Source organism: Vicugna pacos, chromosome 5 (assembly GCF_048564905.1).
Source record: "Vicugna pacos chromosome 5, VicPac4, whole genome shotgun sequence".
Lineage (NCBI taxonomy): Eukaryota > Metazoa > Chordata > Mammalia > Artiodactyla > Camelidae > Vicugna > Vicugna pacos.
Genome location: NC_132991.1, coordinates 73,441,949 through 73,466,867, shown reverse-complemented (window position 1 = coordinate 73,466,867; position 24,919 = coordinate 73,441,949). Strand labels below are relative to the sequence as shown.

Sequence of the window (24,919 nt, the reverse complement as noted above, 5' to 3'; positions counted from 1 at the left end):
GCACCAGTCCTGCAGCCAAGATGGACACCTACTAGCTGTGTGACACTGGCCAAATGGGTAGCCTTCCTAACCTTCAGTTCCTTCGTGTATAAAATTGGGGATGACAAAACGCAGAACCAGCACAATTCTGAGAGGCTCGCAAAGCTACATAAAGCAAGTGGGCAGTGTGCCTGGATGGAGTATTTACGCCCTATTGGTAAACTCTGATTCTAGTGTCGTCTTTATTCTCAATAAAGAAAACTCTAAATCACTGAACTACCTGGGAAGTTTTCAGAATTTTACTTCTGTGACAAATATGATTAATGGCAGCCCCCCAGGAAGGCAGCTGGTCAGCTGAACTGACCTCAGGAGTGACTCGGATCTAAGTTATCTGACATGACTCAACCAGGCTCTAGTTCAGTAGCTTTATTAAAATTCAAGTGACACTGATGGAGAAGCATATTTTTATATATATATATATATATTTGTTTCAGCAATCACGTTGGGAAAGGTTAAGTGGAGAACACAAAACTAAAATCACAAGACATCTTTGTTTTGTTCTCTTTTAATCTATTTTTTAAAAATTTTTTTGAAGTATAGTCAGTTTACAATGTTGTGTTAATTTCTAGTGTACAGCACAGTGATTCAGTTATCCATACATACATATTTTTTCCTTTTCATATTCTTTTTCATTATAGGCCATTACATGGTATTGAAGATAGCTCCCTGTGCTATACAGCAGGACTTGTTGTTTATCTATTTTATATATAGTAGTTAGTATCTGCAAATCTCCAACTCCCAGTTTATTCCTCCCCATCTCCTTCCCTCTCTGGTAACCATGAATTTGTTTTCTATGTCTGTGAGTCTGTTTCTGTTTTGCAAATAAGTTTGTTTGTGTCATTTTTTTTAGATTCCACGTATAAGTATTGTCACATGATATTTTTCTTTCTCTGATTTACTTCACTTAGTATGACAATCTCTAGGTCCACCCATGTTGCTGCAAATGGCATTATTTTATTCTTTTTTTATAGCTGAGTACAGACATCTTTGTAAAAGTAGATGGCATGCATCCAAAATGCCTTTCCTGGAACAAACTGTAACAACTTGACCCACTGCCGCCCTTTCCTACCAAGCTATATTTAAGGATCTGTAAGCATTTCTATTACAAACTGCTATCATCAGGATTTGTAATTTCACCTTCTAATCTGTTTTAGAGTTTACGAATAAACATCTCAATCAATCTCTAAAAAAAGGCTATTGTTTTTTAAATTTAAAAACTTCCTTCGGTAAAGAATAATAGTACCAGTGAGGAAAAAAAACCCACTAGAAACACCAGAAAAGTAAGGATTATTTTATACTTTGGGAAAAAAAATGGTTTAATAAGCAAAATAAGATGCATGTTCAAGAAATCTGTGCCACCAAAGATTTTACAAATTCATTGTGTCATGATCTGTAATAATTACAAACTATGTAAGTGTCCAAAAAAAATGAATAAGTATTATGGCACAGCTGTATTATATAATATTATGTAGTCATCATACCCTGTTCCCAAATAATTTTTAAGGACATGGGAAATGTTCATGATATAATAAGTGAAAAACATGCTGCAGAGTTAGTTATATGTATAATATGAGCTTAACTGACCTTTAAAATATGTATAATATTTATAAAAATAAAGTTGTAAAAAGAATATGCCAAAATGTTCTCCATAGGAAGATATAAATGTTCCTTACATTATTCTACATTTTCCAGCTTTTCTATAATTGGCTTGCACCTCTTTAACAATCAGAAAAGAGAGGCTCAACTCTGGCTTAGTATGTCAAAGAAATACCGAAACAGTAATAAAGAAAAAAGTAAAGTTGCCCTTGTAAATCTATCTCTAGTCATAACTATCCTGACATTTGAAATATTATTAATAGAAAATATTATTTATTCTCATTCAAAAGGAGTTTTTATTTATCAAGCAGAGCTGGCCGAAATAGTGACCTTGTAGCTAACCACATATTATTAATACCCTATGTCTCAAGATACTAAAAAACACAAGTGTCACTCATCATAAGGGCACTGCCAGAAGACAAAACACAAGTTGAAGATACACATCTAGTAAAGGAATTGTTAAAAAAAAAAAAACTGAAGCAAAAGATGGCACATGAAAACTAGTTTGAATCTGACTGAGTTTAAAATCGTATTCAAACCTCCAATTACTCAAGTCATCAACCCAGAGAGACCTGCTCCAAAAGGAATTATGACATCGATTTAAATTAGACATAAATACCAAAAGAATTCAGATTCCAGGGCTATTTCAGGGCCTCTACTCCCACTGGAAACACAGGCGCGTACACACATACGCGCGCGTGCACACACAACACAGAAAAATCACAGTACAACCAACCATGATAAACATTCATGACATAGATATCATCATCAAGAAAATTCCAGTTTCTTATTAAAGAAATCAGAATAAATTCTACCAAGAAAACAAGTTTTACTTTTTTCCTCAAGACATTTTTTAAATTTATACGTCCAATACGTTACCAGTTACTACACAAAGCATTATCACAGAAGCTCTTTTTCAATCTCGTCTTCTTCCACCAATGTTAGAAAATCTGCTCTGGATACAGTGTCATATCCAATCCCCTCTATGAGTCTATATGCTTTGAGATAAAGACATAGAAGATATTTTCTTAATAATCTCCTTATACTGACAAGTGAATAAGAAGAATCTGACAACAAAACATAAATTAAAATAGTTTTTCCTTCTTTAGGGGAAAAAAAACCCCAGAAAAGTTACAAACTTTATAAAAACTACTCTTTGAAGATGTCCACATTTCATAAGTCGGCCAAGGAAGTTTTACTCCCTAAATAAAATGGAAACCAAGCTGGTTACAGCTACACACTAGTTAGTGTCAAGGAGAAGCAGCTTGGACATTTAGTGATAAAACAATGAGTAAATTCTTAGAATCTTGAAGAGAGAGAAGGGTCTCAAATATACCTAAGAGGCTACTTATATTATGACCACTTTTAATTCTTTATGTGCCTAGGTTTATCAACTTGGAAGAATTTCATTCCAGATCTAAGGTGCTAAAAATGATCTTGGTGTAGACTGTTCTGAAAAAGCATCAGAATAATTAAGGCACAAATGAGGCAAAGCTTTCATTTTACAAATTGGTCACGCAATAGCAATTGTAACATCTGAAAGGGCTTAAAATAAGATTTTCTCCCCATTTCTTGCCAGCAGATTAAGTCAGTACTGCTAAATCAAAAGCAGAAAATGTGGACCAAACAAACAAACAAAATACAAAAAAGGAAGAAGGAAAGAAAACAAAGAAGCAGCCTATTTTTCCTTAGCACAAGGCTACTCTCATGCATTGTCACACAGCATTTTTACAATTCTTTGAAAACCAGCTTCCACTGCTAATTCTGTGTTCAGGTTACTTTTCTACTTACTACTCTGAGAGCAGCACAGCCACGCCATCCTCCTCTTTGGGGCTGTGGGTCAGTGAGACTGCTTTACGAATAGCAGAGCTGTTAAGAGCCCAAGGTCAGGAGTCACACTGCTGGGTTCAAATCTGGACCCTGTCACATCATCTTTTGTAATTTTGGTCAAGTCACTTTAAGTCTCATTGCATAGGGCCAAAACAGTATAATGTGATATAGATAACAGATATACATGTAATATAGTGTCCTACACACACACACACAATTTGTTTTTATTTATGAAAAAAATATGTGCATACAAAGAAGAAGGCACCACAAAGGGTTACTACAGAGAATGAGGGTTTGGGTGGAGACATCAGGGATAAAATATGAAAAAGCTCATACAACACCTTCTTATACAGATTTACTGTTGTCCTAAGTGGCACAATTTGAGGATTTTTTTTAAAACCTGCACCTCATTAAAACACATACCAGTTTTTTAAAAAACATGTGACTTCATAACTATATTAAAATACACACAGCCACTCACCGAAAAGAAATAAATCTCTTCAACCACAACTGGTAATAACTAGGGCTCCAATGCCCCTGTGTTCTGAAAATAAACTGTGAGTGAAAATTAAAGAATTAAGCATTGACTTTGCCTTTTTCAGTATGAATTGTATTTCAGAATAACTAAGGAACTAGAGTGGATGAGGGAACACACTTCTTACACAAGATTTCCAGGAAATGAATGTGGAAGGATTAAAATAATTAGAAAATTTAAAAATTTTCTACCCCCTAAGAAAATAACCTAATTGAAAATATTACCTGAAAAACTGACAGGAAACTTTACAATGAGGACATTAGGATGTCACAGTCTGAACCCACTGATCTATCTTAGCACCACAAAGAACGGGAAAACCAGATGTTAAATATTCCATGTATCTTTTGATTGAATGCAATGTGGAGTATACAGCCCATCAATAACACATCCTTGGGGGAAAAATGAAATTGATCCTAATCAAGACTTTTGTGTTAACATTAAATCTACAAGAAATATGCAGGATAGTGGAGAGGGTTAAAAGATACCACTAGGAAGCAAAAAACAAATCCAGAATATGGGCTGTTCCATAAGATAACTGATACAGTTGTCAGAATCACCAACAAAAATAAAAAGGAGAGAAGATAGTAAAAGAAATCAGACAAAAAAGGAAATACACTATACAATTGGTTATTACAGTACAAAAAAACAGGCAAAACTATAGTTTTAGGAGTCAAACCCTAGGGGGATTATAACTGGAAGGGAGTATGAGGAGGACTTCTCAGGTGCTGAGAATGTTCTGTATCTTGATCTAAGTGGTAGTTATATGGGTGTGTATGTATGTAAAGTTCATCTTTCCATACATTTAAAATTAAAGTACCTTAATGACTTTCCTAAATAAGTGCCATTTTTCAACAAAAACAGTAAAAAAGGCATTACTAATGTATAGTGTTAGAAGTCAAGACTTTAAGTTGCCTTCAAGAAGGGATGTGATTGGGCAGGAGAGGCACCTCCATGGTGATGGAAATACTTCGTTTCTGAATGCTGTTACCATAAATGTGTTCTCTTTGAGACAATTAGGATGTAAACTTATTACTTTACTTTTAAGTATGTATGTCATTCTACAATTTTAAAAAGTGAAGGAAAGAGGTACTACTCTATTTTAAAAGTGGCATAATAGATAGTTTCCTGGATTTTGTTTTAAGCAAACCAACTGACTTTTGAGAAACAGTGCGATTATTAGTTCTTATGTATTGCAATAGAGACCTTGTACTTGTATCAGAAAATGCCCTTACTTATTAGAAGCTTACAGGGGTGAAACAACTGTCATAGTGGCCACTGAAGTTTATGTTAAGTTAGCTTAGTGGTCAGAAAACAGTTGGACAGAGATTTGTTTAAATGCCTTCAGCCAGGAAGTTTCTCAGCCTTTGCAAATGGGCTCTAAGTGTATGATGAATCACACCTTCAACTCTCCAGCAGTTTACAGCCTTGCCTTAGCCTTCACTTCCTGCTGGCACAAATCCTCAAGATCAGCCAGATGAGAGAAATGAGAGCCTTTCCAGGTTTTCGCCGGGTATAACACAGTCCTGTGTAAGTATGTGACTTTCTAGAGCCACTGGAATATATCAAAGTTTTTCAAAGTCCTCCATATAATCCTTTTACATTTTTTTTGGTCAGCCCTTTGTGTGCCCCAACTGGTATTGCCACCCCAGGTGTCTATGATGTTAAACAGTTGCCACTGATTATTTTTGACAACTGCTTTGGAGACAGGGCTGTTTGCAGTGAGTAAGCTCTGAGTCAGGTCAAATAAAGAGAGGTCCCTTGAATGGGGCTTTTCCAGAGAGCTGCCAGACATGTCAAGTAGTGACAATTTAAGCATGAGGCTTTTGGGAGAGCTGGAAACCCATTCTGCCCCTGTTCGTGTCCATTAAGCTGTTGGTTTTCTAAGCTACCATGGTGACAAGGCTCTTGGTTTTCAAAGCTACTGTGGAGCTGGGAAGAGCTGAGAAAGAGACAAGGCAAGTTTAAACACCACAAAGCCAAAACCTGCTATTCTAATGAGATTCAACTTCTTTCTTGAATAAATGCCCCTCTTGTACTTAAAAGCATTCGGTTGATTTCCAGAATTCTGAAAAAGTTGATTTTTGAAAATTTTCTCCAGTGTTCCCATTGCTTTTTAGATGAGCAGACTTTTGAAGATCTTTTGAGAAGTCTTTCTCTTCCCAAGGATCCCTTGAAGATTACATTAAAGTTTTCCTATTAGACTTCCCAGCTCAACTAGCTGCCATTTTCAATAAGCATAAGTGCTCAAAGCATGATACTCAGGGAGGTTAAAAGTCCTTTATAAACACGGTTCTGTGACCACAAACTTCACTGGTAACCCCAGTGGTTATCATGTCACTGACTCTAAAGATCAATTCACCACAAAGTCATCCCTCTCACTGGAAAACCAATTAATGACAACGTGCCCTTCTGACTACGTGGGCTATTACAGCACTTTCTATTAGTGTTTTATCTCCATTTCACAATGCTTTTGCACTTTGGTTGTTAACAAGTTGGAAACCAGTATAGAAAAACAAAGTAAAATAAATGTCCATACAAAATTCTCACTAAAAATGAATCAACAATGGAATTTTCTAGGTGGTCGCTAGTTTCTCATTATGTAAAGGATGATAAAGCGACAGGTTCCGGTCTATTAAAAGGCAGAAAACATTTCTTATGTCAAAATAAGTGAGAGCAGAGGAGCAGTTCTGGGAAGTCAGGAAGCAGACACTTACCTCCTACCAAGAGGGCAAGAGTTTCCCAGAAACTAGACTCAGCTGAGGCTGGCAGGGTCATCAGTAAGGCAACATCCTTATGCTAAGGCTCTCTGTAAACCGGGATTGGGAAGCTTAGTGTGATATAAAGAAGTGAACTTTCCTAAACTGCCAGGAGTGTACCATCTAATGCAGGGCATGGCTGACACTAGTTCTTTAACTAGTTTAAACTGAAATAAAATTAAACAAAACACAACAATAAAATTCCTTAAGAGTAAAGATTAAAAAGAGGTAAGTGGATGAACCACAATATTCCCCTTTATGGTTGAAGCAAACTTGCTTTAGAGTCTTAAATAAACTCATCTCATCCTCAAATCCTTAAGTCCTTAAAGGTGGACTTTCGAGAATGCTGAAATCCATAAAACTGTAAGCAAACTTTATATGTATGTATACATTGTATTTTTTTTGTAGAGCCCATAGCATTCATCACACTCTCAAAGGATTAATTATAAGTGCCATAACAGTAAATGCATCACAAGCTGCACCCAGCAGCTTATTAAAAGGATTACACACCATGGCCAAGTGGGATTTATCTCAGAGGTGCAAGAGTGGTTTAATACACAAAAATCAATTAATACAATACACACAGTAATAGAATGGAGGGAGGAAAACCACATGATCATCCCAATTGACGCAGTAAAAAAAAAAATGAAACAATCCAACACCCTCATGCTAAAAATATTTAACAAGGTAGGAATAGAAAGGCATTTATGAAAAACCCACAGCTAACATCGTATGCACTAGTGAAAGACTGCAAGCCTTATTAAGATTAGGAATAGGTCAGAGATGTCTGATTTTGCCACTTCTATTCAACATTATCCTAGAAGTTCTAGCAAGAGCAACTGGGCAAGAAAGAGAAACAAAAGGCATCTAAATTGAAAAAGAAGTAAAACTATCTCTATTCACAGATGACATGATCTTGTACAGAAAATCCTAAAGAACCCACAAAAAATTATTGGAGCTAATAAATGAATTGAGCAAGGTTTGAAGAATGCAAAAACCAGTTGCACTTCTACACACTAACAATAAACATCCAAAAAGGAAATTAAGAAGGCAGTTCCATTTACAATAGCACCCAAAAAGAATAAAATATCTAGGAATAAATTTAACCAAGCAGTTGAAAGACTTGTACACTGCAATCTACACAACATTGCTGAAAGAAATTAAAGAAGACCTACAGGTTCAACACAACCACTATCAAAATTCCAATGGCCTTTTCTTGAAAAAATGAAAAGGCTGATTGTCAAATTCATTTAGAATTTCAAGAGGACCCCAAAAGCCAAAACATTCTTGGGGGGAAAAAAAGTTGGAGGCCTCATATTTCTTAATTGGAAACTTAACTACAAAGCTACAGTAATCAAAACAGTATGGTACTGGCATAAGGAAAGACATGTGGCCCAATAGAACAGAATTCAGAGTACAGAAATAAAGCCATACATTTACGGTCAACTGATTTTCAACAGTGGCGCCAAGACTATTCAACAGGGAAAGAACAGTCTCCTCAACAAATGGTTCAGAGATAAATGGGTTTCCACATGCAAAAGGGTGAAGTTGGACTCCTACCTCTCAGAGGGTGCAAAGAATGAAGTTGAACCCCCTTTCTCTTAGAAGAAAACACAGGCATAAGATTTCATGACCTTTGATTTGGCAAGGAAATCTTAGTAATGGCAACAAAAGCACAAGCAATAAAGTTAAAAACAGGTATGTTGAACTTCTTCAAAAATAAAAACTTTTGTGCTTCAAATGACCATCAAGAAAATGAAAAGATAACCTACAGAATGGGAGAAAATATCTGCAAATCATGTATCTTAAGATTCTAGTATCCAGAATATATAAAGAACCCATACAACTCAACTACAAAAAAGACAATCTAATTTTAAAATGGGCAAAGGATTTGAATAGACAGTTCTCCAAAGAAGATATTCAGTTGGCCAACAAGCATATGAAAAGATGCTCAACATCATTATACATTAGGAAAATGCAAATCAAAATCACAATGTGGTATTTCACACCTATTTGGGAGGCTAAGTAATAAGTATTGGCAAGGGTGTGGAACTCTCACATATTACTGGTGAGAATGCAAAATGGTGCACCTGCTGTGGAAAAGTATGGAGGTTCCTCACAGAGTTAAACGTAGAAATACCCGATGGCCTAGCAATTTCACTTACAGGTGTATACATCCAAAGAGTTGAAAGTAGGTTCTCAAACAAATAACTGTACATGAATGTTCACAGTAGCATTAGGCACAGAAGCCAAAAGGTTGAAATAACTCAAATACCCCTCAGCAGATGAATGAATAATGTGGTATACACATAAAATGTAATGGAATTCATTCATGAAAAGAGATGAAGTACTGACACATATGCTATAACACAGAGAAACCTCGAAAACATTATCCTAAGTGAAGGAAGCCACTTTAAAAAGGTCCTATATTGTATGATTCTATTTACATAAAATATCCAGAATAGATTAATCCATAGAGACAGAAAGCAAACTGGTGGTTGCTAGGGGCTGGATAGTAGGGGTACTGGGAAGTGACAGCTTAATGGATATGGACTTTTCTCTTAAGGTGATGAAAGTGCTTTGGAGCTTGACACAGGTGGTGGTCGCATAAAATTACAAAATACTAAATGTCACTGAACTACTATACACTTTGAAAGGGTAACTTATGCTATGTGAATTTTACCTCAGTTGAAAAAAAGAATAGTTGCATTAATTATATAATTATATAATAAATATATATTATAATAATAATAAATATATAATTAAATAAATATATAATTTTATATAGTATATATATTATGTATATTCATCACAGCATTATTTATCAGTAATAGAGGAAGACTGAAGAAAATTTAATCTCCACCAGATGTACTAGTTAATAAATTATGCTACATCTCAACAATACAATAGCATGTAAACATAGATGAATGGGACTCTTTCTATGCATTGACATGGAGAATCAGAAAAATATATTAAGTGAAACAATCAAAGTTAGAAGAATGTAATTTTGCTATTTTTTTTATAGAAACAGAGGAGGACATTTTTTAAAATATATATTTGTATTTGCTTGTATATATGTATGTATGTATATATGTGTGTATGTATGTATTGTATGTACGTATATATTGTTACCTTCTGGGAGGAAAGGAGAAATTTGGAAATGTGGGAGAGGTTATTAAAGGGAGACTTTTCAATCTATACCCTTTTGCATTTAAAGAAACTTTTGAGCCATTGTGACTGTATCACTTAGTCCAAAAAAGGCCTCTGTTACATGGTTATTCAAATATAGTAAAAGAGTCTATAATAAAATATTTTAACACAATTATTTTTTTTTCAGCTTTAAATTATTTTTTTATTAACACAATTATTTTAAATAAAATTTTAGAAACTAGAGATATTTTCAAGTTTTGCAAATCACTGTAGTCATGAGAAAGTTGATGAAGCTCCAAAAGGATAGTGCGAGTGATGGAGGACTGTGCTCTCTGTCTAGTAGCAATAGATGCTCTACTTTGCTTTCATTCTTGAATAATATGGCTTTAAACAGATATCTACAGCGACTGACTCAAATGGAAACTGCACTGCCACCTTGCTTCACAGTAATGGTGCTAAACCAGGATAGCTGACATGATCATGCTGTGTTTGAAAAATAGAACTGTCTTCAATATTAGTAAAAATTATATTGGAGATAGTAGCAGGACTACAAGTAATTTTTATTTTATCCTTTATGTTTCCTGTATTTTTTATGTTTTTCACTGAGCCTAACGTTTGTGATCAGGGATAAATCTACACTTTTTATAAGATAAATGACTCTAGCAGCAGTATGAAGGGGGAGTTACAGCAGGAAAGATTGGTGGCAGGAACATCAGTCAGAAGGTAAGGGGAAAGATGACAACAATCTGAATGAAAGCAGACGTATTGGGGGCAGAAACAGGTAAGCCGAAAAGGTGAACTGACCAGGCTAATTGGATGAAGTAACAAAGAAAAATGTAAGAATAACTCCAATATTTGAGCTGAGTAACTGCCACCAGCAATATTAGAGAAAAGAAGAGGTAAGCTGGTTATAGGACCAAGGATGTGGGCAAGTCTGATTTGGGCTATGATGAGTTTGAGGAGTCTGGGCCCATTCCGGTCAAGATGTCAAGTTAACAGTGGACATGCAACAGTGGCCCTCAGAAACAGAAGGAGGACAGGCCACTTAAGTGTATGGGTGTTAGTTGAAGCCATAGGAATGGATGAAATTGCTCAGAGTGCCAAGAGCAAAATTACATGAAAATGGCCTAGAACAAAAGCTGGGGAAACACCAGTATTTTAGGTGAAAAGATACAGTAAAGTAGAAATAAATGCAGGCAGGTAACTAGGAGAGAATGGACTTAAGTAAGCTGAAAGAATATACATTTTCAAGAAAGAAAACATAAAATCAACATCATCAAATTCTGCAAAGATTAAAGGATACAGCCTGAAAAATGTCCATTGCATCTGACAATGATGAGGTCCCCAGTGAGATTATCGGGAGCAGAGACATTCCAGTGTTGGGGATGGGAGCTCCCCTGATGTGGGCAAAATGGAAGGTGAATATTTCAACCAATCAAATTAAATCATTCAATAGTGAACTTTCATACTGTATACACACCATTAATTTTAAATCTTTCATAAGGGAGAATGGAAAGTACATTCATTCTATTTCATGGCTAAAGTTTAAGTAGTTTAGTACAATGGTTCAAGATAGTCCCTGTGTTCAAGTCCTGTTTCTATCACTTATTGTTGTGCAACTTTGGACAAATAATTTAACAACTCTGTGCTCCATAATCCTTGTTGGTAAAATGGGGATGGCAATTGTGTAACATTACCAGATTGTTGAGGATTAAGAGAAGGTAAAGCATGCAAAGCAACTGGCTTAGTGTCTGCTCACTCAAGATTCAGATGTTATATCTCCTAATTCTTCTATCTGCACAAAATCAAAAAGGAATTAAACCTGGGTCTCCCCAACTGAAGTTCTGATTATTTAAAATAATCTCAGTCAGGACTGCTCATTAAGCTTTCAACAATGAATATTGTTGAACAATGAACATTCACTGAGCCTCTTCCATGGGCCAGATATGTACTGGATCCGAGAACACAAAAATGATTAAGGTTTGGTCCCAACTCTCATAGGCCAGAGGAGGCAATGCCTCTATTGGAAAAAAATCATTAATACACATTTCTTTGTATAAAAAAAATCACAAGTTGGCAAATAAAATAACAGAAGAGTTATTATAAGAGTTACTTATAAGGGTTGCCAGGAAGCAAACAAGAGAATATAAATAAATCAGTATTCACACAATGAAATGATCAAAACAATATTTGAAATACCACGCCCTAGTACTTTTTACAGTCCTTTATTACAGTGTACTGAGCTAAGATTAAATAAAACACTAAATTGCCAGTTGATTAATTTCATTTACATGCCTTATAAAATAATCACTTGCTCTAAATACCTGAGTTTAATCTGTTTTATTCTTCTCTGTATTTCTCAATAACTTCATGACATTAACAATAAATCTCCTGAGTCACCTGTTGGATGATTTCTGTATCCCACATGCAATAAATCACATGTAATCTCATTAAGATGTAAAAGCCTTCTCTGCCGTACAAACAACAGCTCATTTACTTACTCAGAATGTAAAAGCTATAGTTACTTAATGAAAAGTAGTCAATAAACCACTGAAAATGGGATTAAAGCAAATCTTTTAATATGATCTCATATTAATTAGAAATTAATGTTTCATGCTGTAAAACACCTTCCTGAGATCCCATATCATTAGTCATCCCTCTGCCCTAATAGCCTGTAATATACCATAACCTGCTATAGAAAGAGTGGTTCGTTCACCTAGTTAAGACTCTAAAGAACCAGGGTGCAGGTCTCAGATGATCATTTTTGTTCTATGGGGAGAGTTCTTTAATTTCTCTGGAACTTCAGTGAAGAAGGATTGAAAATACCTGCTCAGCCTAGTCAAGGTTGTTGGGGGGAAAAAAACATACAAGAAAGTTTTTACCCAAGTTATCTTCAAACTCTCAGGTGCAACATTAATGCAAAGTGTTTTACTGAAATGTAACTCACCTGGATTAAAATAAGATGAGTTTTGTTTTCTTAATTACTTATTTCAAAGTCTACTTACAAATACTATTAAATGTGTCATTTAATATAAAATGCCTCATTTGATGTGAGAAACTGTCAGGATAGTGCAGAGATATGCATCCTAAACCTCTTCCTTCTAACATATACAAATGTGCCGCCTCCACCCCCACCCGCAAAACTGTTGGGAAAGAAGAAACGTAGGCCGTAGACCCTTGTGAAGAACTGGCCTAAGGAGAATGACAAATTCATTCAACAGTTATTTACTGAGTACCTACTTTGTACCAGGAGCAATTCTAAGCTCTTGGGAATATGAATGAACTAAACAACAACAACAACAAAAGAAACGCTCCTGTCCTGATGGAACTTACATTCTAGCTGGAGATGGAAGGGAGAGAGAGACAATAAACAAACACAAGGTAAGTTAAAGAGTGCATTGGAAGGTGTAAAGTGTTTGGGGGAAAACAGTAGAACAGGTTAGGGGCTTCAGAGTAGGAAAGCAGGGTAGACTTCATTCGGAAGGTGACATTGGAGCAAAGAACTGAGTAAGATCTGGGAGTTAGTCTCTGTGTTCTGGGCACAGAGAATGGATGTGCAAAGGCCCTAATACAAGAGCTTGCCATGAAATGCTAGAGAGAAGCAAGCAGATAAAATAATATTTTGAAGATTTAGAAGGAACAGATAAATTAAGAGCAATATAAAGAAAGAGACCACCTGTTTGAATTAGCTTTCCCTGCAGTCACTGTGTACAGCGTTGATTTGCCTTGGTTGATAAGCTGGGCAAATTAGGAAAGACAGGAAAAATCTCTTTGACCCCTGTGTTCTGAATCTCTTTCCAAACAAAGTGAATGCTTTAGTGGCAAGACCATCTTCCTAGGCAGTGTTTTTTGAATATGACTAATAAGTGGATTCCTTACATAAAGAGAAAAAATATTCTGGCATGATGCCTAGCATAGATAAGTTCTTTTTATTAGAATATTAAGTATACACAAATGTATAACTAAATGCCAGTAGTGCCAAACAAACTTATAAAACAAAAAAAAACTATGCATTAAATACTAGCAAAACTAGAGAATAAATAAAATTCCAATTAACAACGCTCCTTTACTGTGATGGCTGATGGTGTTTTGCTGAAACTGTAATGAGACGACAACATTGACGACAAATAGCAAAGGTTATTCTGAGTTCATTATGAAAGTCATGCATGATGCTGGGTGATGACTCAGTTCTTCTCACTTTTTTCTCTCGAAGCTACTGTGAAATCTTTGTTTTTGGCTCTTTCTTGGCATAAGCACATCATCCATGTATTAAAGTTACCTTTTATCTTTTCTCATAAGCTCAGACAATTAAAGCAGTAGTATACGGTGACAGCAACAATTATGAGCACAAATGCTGTAAACTGATGATCTTATGTTTAAATACTTGGGAGGGGTTATCCTGGAACAAAAACACAAAACCTACAATTCCTTGTGAAAAATACACCCCTGAGAATATGCTTACATTTCAGCCAATAGTAAAGAAAGCACTGAGGTGTGTGTGGTGTGTGACGCAGAGGAGAGAACAATACGCCAGATTCAAGCCTTTGTCTTCCTGACTGTGACTTTGGGGATATCATTTGGCAAATTCCGTATTTCACTGAAGAATAGCAGCAGTAGATAATTTTTAGCAAATTCAAAGCCCTCATTCTTCTCAATTAAATAGGTTTAAGAATATTGAGTTATTAAGGAATATTCCTTAAAGCATGATTTTATTATTCTAATGATACAAAAAGGTCGTTTTCTAAAAACTGACTTTTTTTTGCTTTTTCATGACTTTCTTTAGGTATAAGGATTTAACACTTTATATAGTGTGCATTATCTGTCATCCATTGCTCAGGGTGTTTGGTAACTGTGAATTAATTTAATCCTAACAGCAAGCCTGTGACTTGGATGCTATTCTTATTATTCCCCTATTATAGATGGTGAAACTGAGGCACAGAGAGATTATATAACAGGCCCACAGGCACACAGCTGATGAGTAACAGGGCCAGGATGCAATCCAGATACCTGGCTTCAAAGTACATGAGTTTCACTACCAGGCTATGCTACCTTATATTTACTTACGGGCCTTCATCATATACCTATTTTCTTTTTTCTTAATATGTTTATAGCATCTAATCATATGTATGATGTTCAATATATAAGAAACCTAGAAAAATGGAATGAGGGGTAAATTTTTCTGGGTATCAAAAGCAAAATATTGTGGTAGTTTTGCAGAAGTGAAACCATTAGGGTTACTGGATGTGTTTACACCTGACTCCAGAGTGACTGTCAGGGAAAGAAAAATATTATATGATATCACTTACATGTGGAAACTGAAAAAACTAATACAGATGAACTTATTTACAAACCAGAAATAGACTCACAGACATAGAAAACAAACCATGGTTACCAAAGGGAAAAGGGGTGGGGGGAAGGATAAATTAGGAGTTTGGGATTAACATACACATACTACTATACGTAAAATAGATAAAACAACAAGGATGTACTGTATAGCACAGGGATCTATACTCAATATCTTGTAACAGCCTATGATGGAAAAGAATGTGAAAAAGAATATATATATATATTTGCATATATATATATATGCAAAACTGAATCACTTGCTGTACACCTGAAACTAACACATTATAAATCAAGTATACTTCAGTAAAAATGAGCTAATTTTAGAAAGATTAATAAATAGATAAAATATTTAGAAGTCAAGTTAATTTGCAATATTCAGAAGTTATGAAAAAAGTTAGAATTAACCAAACTTATTGGCTAAAACTATACACAGAAATCAGATCACATTTATTTGAAACATGGCTATATTTTTTTGGATGTGTAGCTTTGAAAATCATGATTATGATTTCGAGTTCACTGTAAATTTATATAAATGTCTATCAATGAGACAGTTAACCAGTATAAAGCCATTCAGCACATTTACTGCAGACACTGACATGAGTAAATGACATTTAAACATGAGGCCCACACTCATGTGTAATGCATGTACCATTTATGTAAAAATTAAAAACGAGTATGTGCATGTGTCTCTTGGTAACTTGTTAGCATATGTATAGCAAACTTAGCTGACAAATATGAGAGTATTGCCTCCAGGGATGAAGACTATGGTTACTGAACACAGAACTCTTGTAGAATTTAAAATATATTATGCATTACTTTTATATTAAAAACTCAATAAATTCATGAAATATTTCTGTCCAGAGCTGCTTTTTGATTATTATGTAAGTTCACTTTTGTTGGCAGAGAAGACCAGAGGCATGGCTAGTGCCACAATGAGGAGCACCTCTGTGAAAAACTCATGAGACCTATAAACTTCTCTACAGGATAAACTTCACAGGCAACAGGAGAACAGCAGTTCCTAGAATTTGAAGCATAAACAGGTTGGTATGTAATAAACTGTGATTGAAGTGCAATCTGTTGTAAATTAGTCATGTTATGGGACACGTTCAGAACAAATATTTCACCTGCGCCTGGTTTCTCTCTCCGTGTGGCACAGGGATCTCATGCCGTTAATGGAAGACTATTTCATGCATGAAATTAACTATCGTTTTGCAGAACTGTCTCTTGCTGGCAAATGGATGTACTACCAAGAAGCCTTACGAAGAGATGTTTCCTTAGTGCAGCACTTCCTAAGGTGCATCTGGAGAAACCTTAGTGCTCTGAAAAGTTAGTAGGAAAAGTTAGCTCCCAGTCAAATAAGAGTAGAGGAATGACAGACACTACACCTTCCCCCTTAGAGGTTCACAACATGAATTAGTAAATATAAAGGCTCCCAGAAGCCTCTGACATCCAGGTGTCTTAAACTGACTTGACCAGGGAACCCATTACCACATAAACCTACCGACAGCCTGGGGGTTACAGTTTGAGAGACTGCGACTTGGTGAAATCCCCACTATTTCGGATCTTCCTCCTTGCTCTGCAAGAGGTTTCATCTCGTCAGGCCCCTAGAAGTTGGTTGGAATCAGGAAGGCAGGCTAACTTGACAAAGAAAGGTAACTTTGAAGAAGGTCTAATTCTTACACCCCCTGGCCTTCTAGGAAAACTACAGAGAAAGCCAAATTATCACCACAAGGTTGTCGGTAGCAAGAAATCAGAAGGAGGGGAACAACTTCAGATGTTCAAAGGTCTCTCGCTAATGCCATCCAACATAGGCACCTCTGGCCCTTGGGACCACACAGACTTCATCCTTGGGCCAGCACATCCTCTCCCTGGACAGTGACTGTATGCCCACTGCCAAAGACTAGGCTGCTCACTGTAAGCATCAGCAGCTATTTGAGACTCCTTCTGATTCTTAATAATTTCTTTGGATTTTTCAAAATCTCAGGTCTATTATAGCCAGGGCTTGGAATAATAATACTTATTTACTCATTGACTTCCTCCATGTCAGGTATTTTCTGAAGTCCTTTTTATTCATTAGCTCTTACCACTTTCCTTACAATCCCATGAGGTAGACCCTATTAGGGCACCCATTGTTTCATGAGGTCCCTGAGGCTCAAAGAAGTTAAGTAGCTTACCCAACATCACAGAGAAAAAGTAGCCAAGTAAAATTTAAATCCAAGCCACCAGTTTTTGGAATCCGTGCTCCTTACTAGCTACTTCAGTGATTTGAAGACTTGAGAACTTTGCCAAGTTCTTTGAGACGACTTGGCATGATCAGTAGGTCAACTTTATGGTTTAACTCTCACCAGGAATTACTGTGACATTCTTGCCAGCACTGCTGGTATTCCCTTAAACTATCACATATCATGACCTCAGAGCAGCCATTGCTTACATCTCAAACTGAGCACCAAAAGTCACCTCATGGACTACTAGAATCACTAGAAGTGACCCTGAGCAGGTGACTAGTCTTTTCTGTGCCTTGATTTTCTCATCTGTAAAACAGAAGTTACACTTCTATTAATTCATAACATGGAGGGGAAAGTACTATGAATGCATTTCTCAGCCTCCTGGGGTATATAAGGCCATCTACCACCTTACTGTTTTTTATTAATACAGCACTCATACTTAATACCTGTTGAGGCCAATGCATTCACCATTCTGGAAACAAATACACATTGCTGCAAAACCTGTCACCATTAGAAGCAAGATACTTGGAGATAAGTAGATTAAGACATCACAACAGGCAAGAATGTTGTTTTTATTTGTGCTGAATGGGCTAAGCATTTAGACAAGAGGATCTTCTGATTTGAACTATACAGGTTGTCTTGGAAATTCTACATTGTGATATTCTGATATTCTTAAACACATTGCCACTGGTGCTGGATTCTCTCCATTCCCCGCACCCGGACCCCATCTCTATCCACTCTGCACCGCTTTCAGCTCTGTGCTCAGCCCTGGGACACTGACTCTTATTGACTGTACCATCGAGCTCCTTTGTCTTCACGATTAGTCAACATGGAGAATGAGCAAGAGGCAGAAGGGAGGGAGAAGAGGAAAGTTGGGATATTAACCCCCTAGTCCTAAATATATGCTCCCCTGCAGGTAATATAGCTCCTACCAGGTGACTCTCTCCACCTGGCTCTCTCTCTTACCCGGGTTCTAGTCACAGTCCCCTCTTCTTGCGTCTTCAGGCCTGGGATGGTAATGGCATCTATTCTGCTGTTAGGAACCATGTATCGCCCCGTGTGATTTCCCTGTGCCCTGCTCATACCCTTGTAAATAGTCCCTGTATTCAAGGCTTCTCAAATTACCTACATTGAGATGGCTATCTGCATTCTTCATGGACCCTGGTCGATAGAGCTCTCAATCAAGAACATCCTTATGCCATTTTTGTACTGAATTGATGTTGCTCTCATGACAGCATTTAATTCTCATGAATGTGTGTTTTACATTGTAGGATCTCACATTTAGAACTCAACGTTTATCAAGTGTAATCCTACAGAGTTTTCACTTTTCAAGGTTTAGTTCTTTTCTGCTTTCTCTCTCCTACTACACTTAACTCCTTGGGACCAGGACAAAAAGGAATGTGTTCTATCCCCAGGTATTATATTAGTTTCCCAGGACTGCCGTAATGAAGTATCACAAACTGAGTGGCTTAAAACAACAGAGTTCTAGAGGCAACAAGTCTGAAATCAATTTCCTGACAAGGTCATGCTCCCTGCTCTCTTTCTAGCTTATGATGGTTCCCAGCTGTCAATGGTGTTCCCTGGCTTGTGACTGCACCATCCCAATTTCTGCCTCCATCTTCACATGGATTTCTTCCCCATGTCTTTGTCCTCTTCTCTTCTTTTAAGGACACCAGTCATTGGATTTAAGGCCCACCTTAATCCAGTATAACTTTATCTTAATTGTATCTCCTAAGATCTAGTTTCCAAATAAGTTTATATTTTAAGGTTTCAGGTAGACATGAATTTTGGGAGGATACTATTCAGCCCACTACAGATATGCCATGTAAATTTGCGCATCATTTTCCTCTTTAGATTCAGTTTTTTATCTGTAAAATAGATCATGTTAAGATTGGTAACAGAATAACCTTTAATGAAAAAAATATGAAAATGAATGTATATGTATATGCATGACTGGGAAACTGTGCTATACACCAGAAATTGACACATTGTAATTGACTGTACTTCAATTAAAAAAAAAAAGATTGGTAATAGAACAGAATAAAATGGAACAATACTCTTCTCCATCTTCTAGTCGTGTAATTGATTACCCAACTCTTTCCAGAATGAAGCCACTTCTACTTAGTGTCTACTATTCATTTCAGATAGACATGCAAGGTAAAACCTATCTTCTGTATTAGGGTTATGTGATCTCTAAGGATCCTTCTAATTCTTCAATTTTAAGTTTTAAATTCATTAATTAAAATGCTATGTACCAAAGTTTAAGGAACTGTGTTATATAAGAGAAATGAATTCTCTTAGTCGTAAATTTCAAGTCAAGGATTTAGGAGAGAAGATTTGTTTGTCAGTGATTACTCAGCAATGTAACAAACATATTCCATCTTCTAAAACATCAGAATAATAGTTCATATATCTCAGAAGTAGGAGAAGTCAATGGAAAAGCATGAATCATCCGCCTTAACAAAATATAAAAATGCCACCATGTTTCTGAAATATTCCTGGAAAACATGAAAGAAATACAAAAGCAATGGAAATGAACAGTAAAACAACAGTAAATAAATAGAAAAAAGGAAGATGTAAAAATACTACTCTCTGCATACAAAACTTTTACAAACCTAGAAAACTATTACAGGTAAGAAGAGTGATGACAGGGCAGAATTTGTTTTCGATTTCTCTCACCACCTAAGGTATAAGACAACTTAATTAGATAAAGGGAAATTAAATTCTGCTGTATGTTGACTGAGAATCATACCCTTTCCTCCATTCTTTGTCTAAACCTTGGGCTGGTTTTATAATTTCATTGAGTCAATAACCATCACCTCTCTAGTCCATAGATGATTAAGACTATTTAGAAGTAGGTACAGGAGCCAGTCAGATGGGTGATCCATCCAATATCCTGGCTCAGAAAGGTCAATTAACTCACCCCAGATCATAGAATTAGTGAGTAGCAGAGCTAGATCTAAATTCAAGTCCGTATGATTCCAAACCCCAATATACTACAATGCCTCTCTGAGAGAAACGAAAATTGATTTGCAAATACTCTTTTTTAAAATGTTTGCCACTCAATGGGGAGAAAACAGTCGTTTGAACAAATGGTGCTAGGAAAACTGGGTATCCACCTGTGAAAGAACAAAGTTGGACTATTATCTTACACTATATAAAAAATTAACTCAAAGGGGATCAAAGACATAAGCATAAGAGCTAAAATTATAAAACTCTTAGAAGAAAACATAGGGGAAAAGCTTCATAACACTGGATTTGGCAATGATTTCTTGTATATAATGTCAAAAGCACAGGTAACAAAAGGAAAAATAAATAAGTTGGACGTAATCAAAATTAAAAATGTTCATGTATCTGAAAAAATGCTCAATACTGCTAATTATCAGAAGAATGCAAATCAAAACTACAATGAGGTATCACCTCACACCAGTCAGAATGGCCATAATTCAAAAGTCAACAAATGACAATTGCTGAAGAGGGTGTGGAGAAAAGAACACTGTTGGTGGGAATGCAGTTTGGTGTAGCCATTATGGAAAACAGTACAGCAATTCCTCAGAAAACTAAAAATAGACTTACCATGTGATCTAGCAATCCCACTCCTGGGCATGTAGCCCGAGGGAACTCTAATTTGAAAAGATACATGCATCCCAATGATCAGTGCAGCACTATATACAATAGACAAGACAAGGAAACAATCTAAATGTCCATTGATAGATGACTGGATATAGAAGCTGTAGTATATGTATACAATAGAATACTATTCAGCCATTAAAAAGAATAAAATAATGCCATTTTCAGCAACATGGATAAAACTGGAGATTGTCATTCTAAGTGAAGTAAGCCAGAAAGAGAAAGAAAAATACCGTATGATATCATTCATATGTGGAATCTAAAAAAAGAAAAAAGAAGACATTAATGAACTTATCTATAAAACAGAAACAGACTCACAGACATAGTAAACAAGCTTATGGTTACGGAGGGAAACGGGATGGGAAGGGGTAAATTAAGAGTTCGGATTTGCAAATATTAACTAGTACATGTGAAATAGATAAACAACAAGTTTCTTCTGTATAGCACAGGGAACTATATTGAATATCTTGTAGTAACCTATAATGAAAAAGAATATGAAAATGAATATATGTATGTATATATATGACTGAAACATTATGCTGTACACCAGAAATTGACACATTGTAAGCTGACTATACTTCAATTAAAAAAAAATTCATGTATGACATTGTAAGCTGACTATACCTCAATTAAAAAAAAAAGACATAGAGTGAAAAAGCAATCCACAGAAAGGGAGAAAATATTTGCAATGTTAAGGGACTGATGTCCAGAAGATTTAAATAACTCTAGTAATTCAACAACAAAAATCAACAACAAAAAAAATTGGCATAGGACTTGAGTAGATGTTTCTCTAACAAAGACATGTAAATGCAATAAGCACGTGAAAAAATTCTCAACATCACTAATCATTAGAGAAATGCAATTCAAAACCACAATGAGATACAACTTTACACCCATTAGGATGTCTAGTATCAAAACAAAACAGAAATCAGAACTCTCATGCATTGCTAATGGAAATAAAAGTGGGTACAACCACTGTGGAAAGCAATATGGCAATTCCTCAAAAAATTAAACATAGTTTCCACAAAGCTCTGACAATCCTGCAGAAAGCATGCCCCTCCTAAGATACATCTGCAGGAAGTGGAGTTGTCTTAAGAAGGGGTAGGTGTTTTCAGGGTAGCGAAGGGGAGGAAAGAGATAGTTAAGAGGGAAAAAAGTGGAGATTGTAGGAGTGGCAGCAGGAAGAGAAGAGGACAAAATGGCCTGGGAAGTCAGAATGTGTCCCCATGAGAAGTAAGATAGGACACACTGGCCTGGAAAGAACCCTGGCTAGATGAGAAGGACCTCGAATTTGATGAGGAAGACAAAATGGTATGGCCAAGTCAGTGGGGGAAAACCATTTTAATTATGCGTGCAGAGAAACAGTGACATCTAGCAAAATATTGCAGTTTAAATAAACATGTTTAACAACTTAAATGAGGGAAAAATTTTACATAATCACTACAGGTCTTTCTGTGTGAAAGCAAAAAGTATATAATTATTAGAGGTTTTAATAAATTGAGTGTTTAAGTATAAGGTAGAAGGTTTAGAAACAGCTTAGATGTGAAAAACGAAAAGAAGAAATACTCCTAAGGTGACTTTTTTCCAATCAATGACGTCCCACCCATTCTTCAAACTAATCAAGACCTCTATGAACCTCCCTAGAGCCACCTCTGGCTTCTAGTTCAAAGTGGAATCTTTCTCTCTTAAACATATCATTTACTCTCCACAACACTCATTCCTCATTTAATCATATGCTCCTATGTGCAGCTCTGAATCTTTTAATATCTTGTATCCCCGTATCTTGTCTCCCCAGTGAGAGTAAAAGTTTCATGGTAGTCTATAGATTCAGGTACCCAATAACTCCAAGAAGAAATAAATTTTAAAAATAGAGAGATAAGTATGGCTAGCAAACCAACATATGCCTAAAATCCAACGTTACTCCATGACTTTGTTTCAATTAGTGAAGACCTATTGGCCCCCAAAAATCCATTCTTCTGTGTGTGTGTGTGTGTGTGTGTGTGTGCGCGCGCGTGCGCGCACGCGCGCGCACGTTAAATGCAAAACATGGGCTGATTACACATAATGATAGGTACCATTTTGCTTTTATTATGCAAACATCTTAATTAAACAGGAAATGGCATTCATCCTAACTCTTGAAAATTTAAAATCAAGAGAGGAAAAAGCACTTTAGAAAACAGAATAATGGAAATCGCTCAATCAGAACAGCAGAGAAACAAACTTTAAAAAAATGAAAGAAATGTAAGGGACTTATGGAGTAATGTAAAGTGAGTCAATCTACGCATAACAGGGGCCCCAGAAGGAGCAGAAAGAGAAAAGGGAGAAAAATTCCATCTCAAAATGACAACTGCATTCAGGCCTCAATAGTTCTAGAGCTCCTGTCAGGCTATGCTTCTTGAGTTGAGCATGCGTGCTCCAGAAGCATGCACTGGTGTGCTGGAGACCCTCCCGGACCCACTACAAACATGGAGCATTAATTTTTTTTCCCAAAGATCTGAAGCAGAAGGGGAAGCACCAAGCAACATCAAGTAATTTAATTAGTAATTCTTAAAAAAGCATTTCTATATGAAAACATATTTATATTACTAAGAGGTAAAACAAGACTTCAAAATGTTCCATCCTGGTAGCAGACCACCTGGGGCTATACTTTCAGAAGCCAATGTTACTTATTCACCACTGTCTGCGGTAGGAATTCTCTGGAGGAAAACTCTGGGAAGCAGGAGTTTAAGTTTCCACAAAACTCAGAATCTAAGTGCTAACTTCAAGAACAGCAACTCAGGATCCAGCTCTTCCCCCAAGTCAAGTACAGTGCTATGTACCTTACGAACATTTATTCATTTCTTTCTCCAGTCCCGTAATAGTTATGGTGTCCATTTGACAGATGATGAAACTGTAATTAACTAATCTACCCAAGTCCAAGCCGACAGTAGGTGACAAAGATGGGATTCAAACCTAGGCCTATCGAACATCAAAGCTGATGTTCTGACCACAGTGTCTCCTAAGTAGGAATGAAAGATGCCTGGACTTGCAGGCCCAACTAGTTCTCAAAAGGGTACTTAAAATTTCAAGCAAATGTCAACACATCTTTGAACAAATGGTTCAATAGTCTTTCATTGCCATGTCTATTGACATTTTCTTGGCAAGGGAATAGGAGCCCTAGATGCTGCCAAGTTTTTAGTACAAGAAAGGGCATTCTGGATTTAAATAAACTCCTGGAGAAGGTCCTGATATAGTAGGCACTCAATACTGTATTATAAATAATTGAATTACAAGAGTAATTAATAACTAGGAACTTCCTAGAATAATTAAAAACTGCTACAATCTAAAAGTATGGAGAATTTGTCTTACAATAAATTAACTGACTGTCTCCCTAAGGTCAGTTTCTCAGGAAATTTTTCATAAATCTGAGAACCAAATCTCAAAATTTCAACAGTCTTTCTAATCAGAATAAATAGTGCTGTGCCTGGTGTTCACTGCAGGATTCTTGGGGCCTTTCCAAAAAGGATAGCCTAATTATAACCGCCAACATTGCAGAGAAATTGCATCACTCCTGTTACATACATCAGCAAGGAAATGGGACAGACAGAGGAAGGATTTTCGTGTTGAGGGGAAAGAGAGTAGGGTATATGACTAATGCCTGCACACCTCTGGAAAAGATACAGCATTTTTGCTGTTAAGTGAAAAGATAAGCTAGTGCATTGTATTAAAATCAAGCCCTTTGACTGAAACAGGATAGCCTAGATATAGTTCAGAAGCAAGGGATATTTGAAACTTGAAAATGGACTTTCAAAGAGGCTATTTTTAGAAACCAA

At 36.2% G+C, this 24,919-nt stretch overlaps 1 protein-coding gene across 4 annotated transcripts in view; it reads right to left on the bottom strand.

Moving 5' to 3' along the window:
* The window catches only part of HECW2 (HECT, C2 and WW domain containing E3 ubiquitin protein ligase 2), a 336,842-nt gene that overhangs the window by 157,532 nt on the left and 154,391 nt on the right, over positions 1-24,919 (bottom strand). Inside the window, exon 1 of one of the 4 annotated variants that reach the window (XM_072961563.1) lies at positions 13,583-13,601. The exons of the other annotated variants lie outside the window; for them this stretch is intronic. The gene's annotated coding sequence lies outside the window, so the exon portion shown is untranslated. Of the gene's footprint in view, positions 1-13,582; positions 13,602-24,919 lie in introns of those variants that run through there. 4 annotated transcript variants of the gene reach the window in all.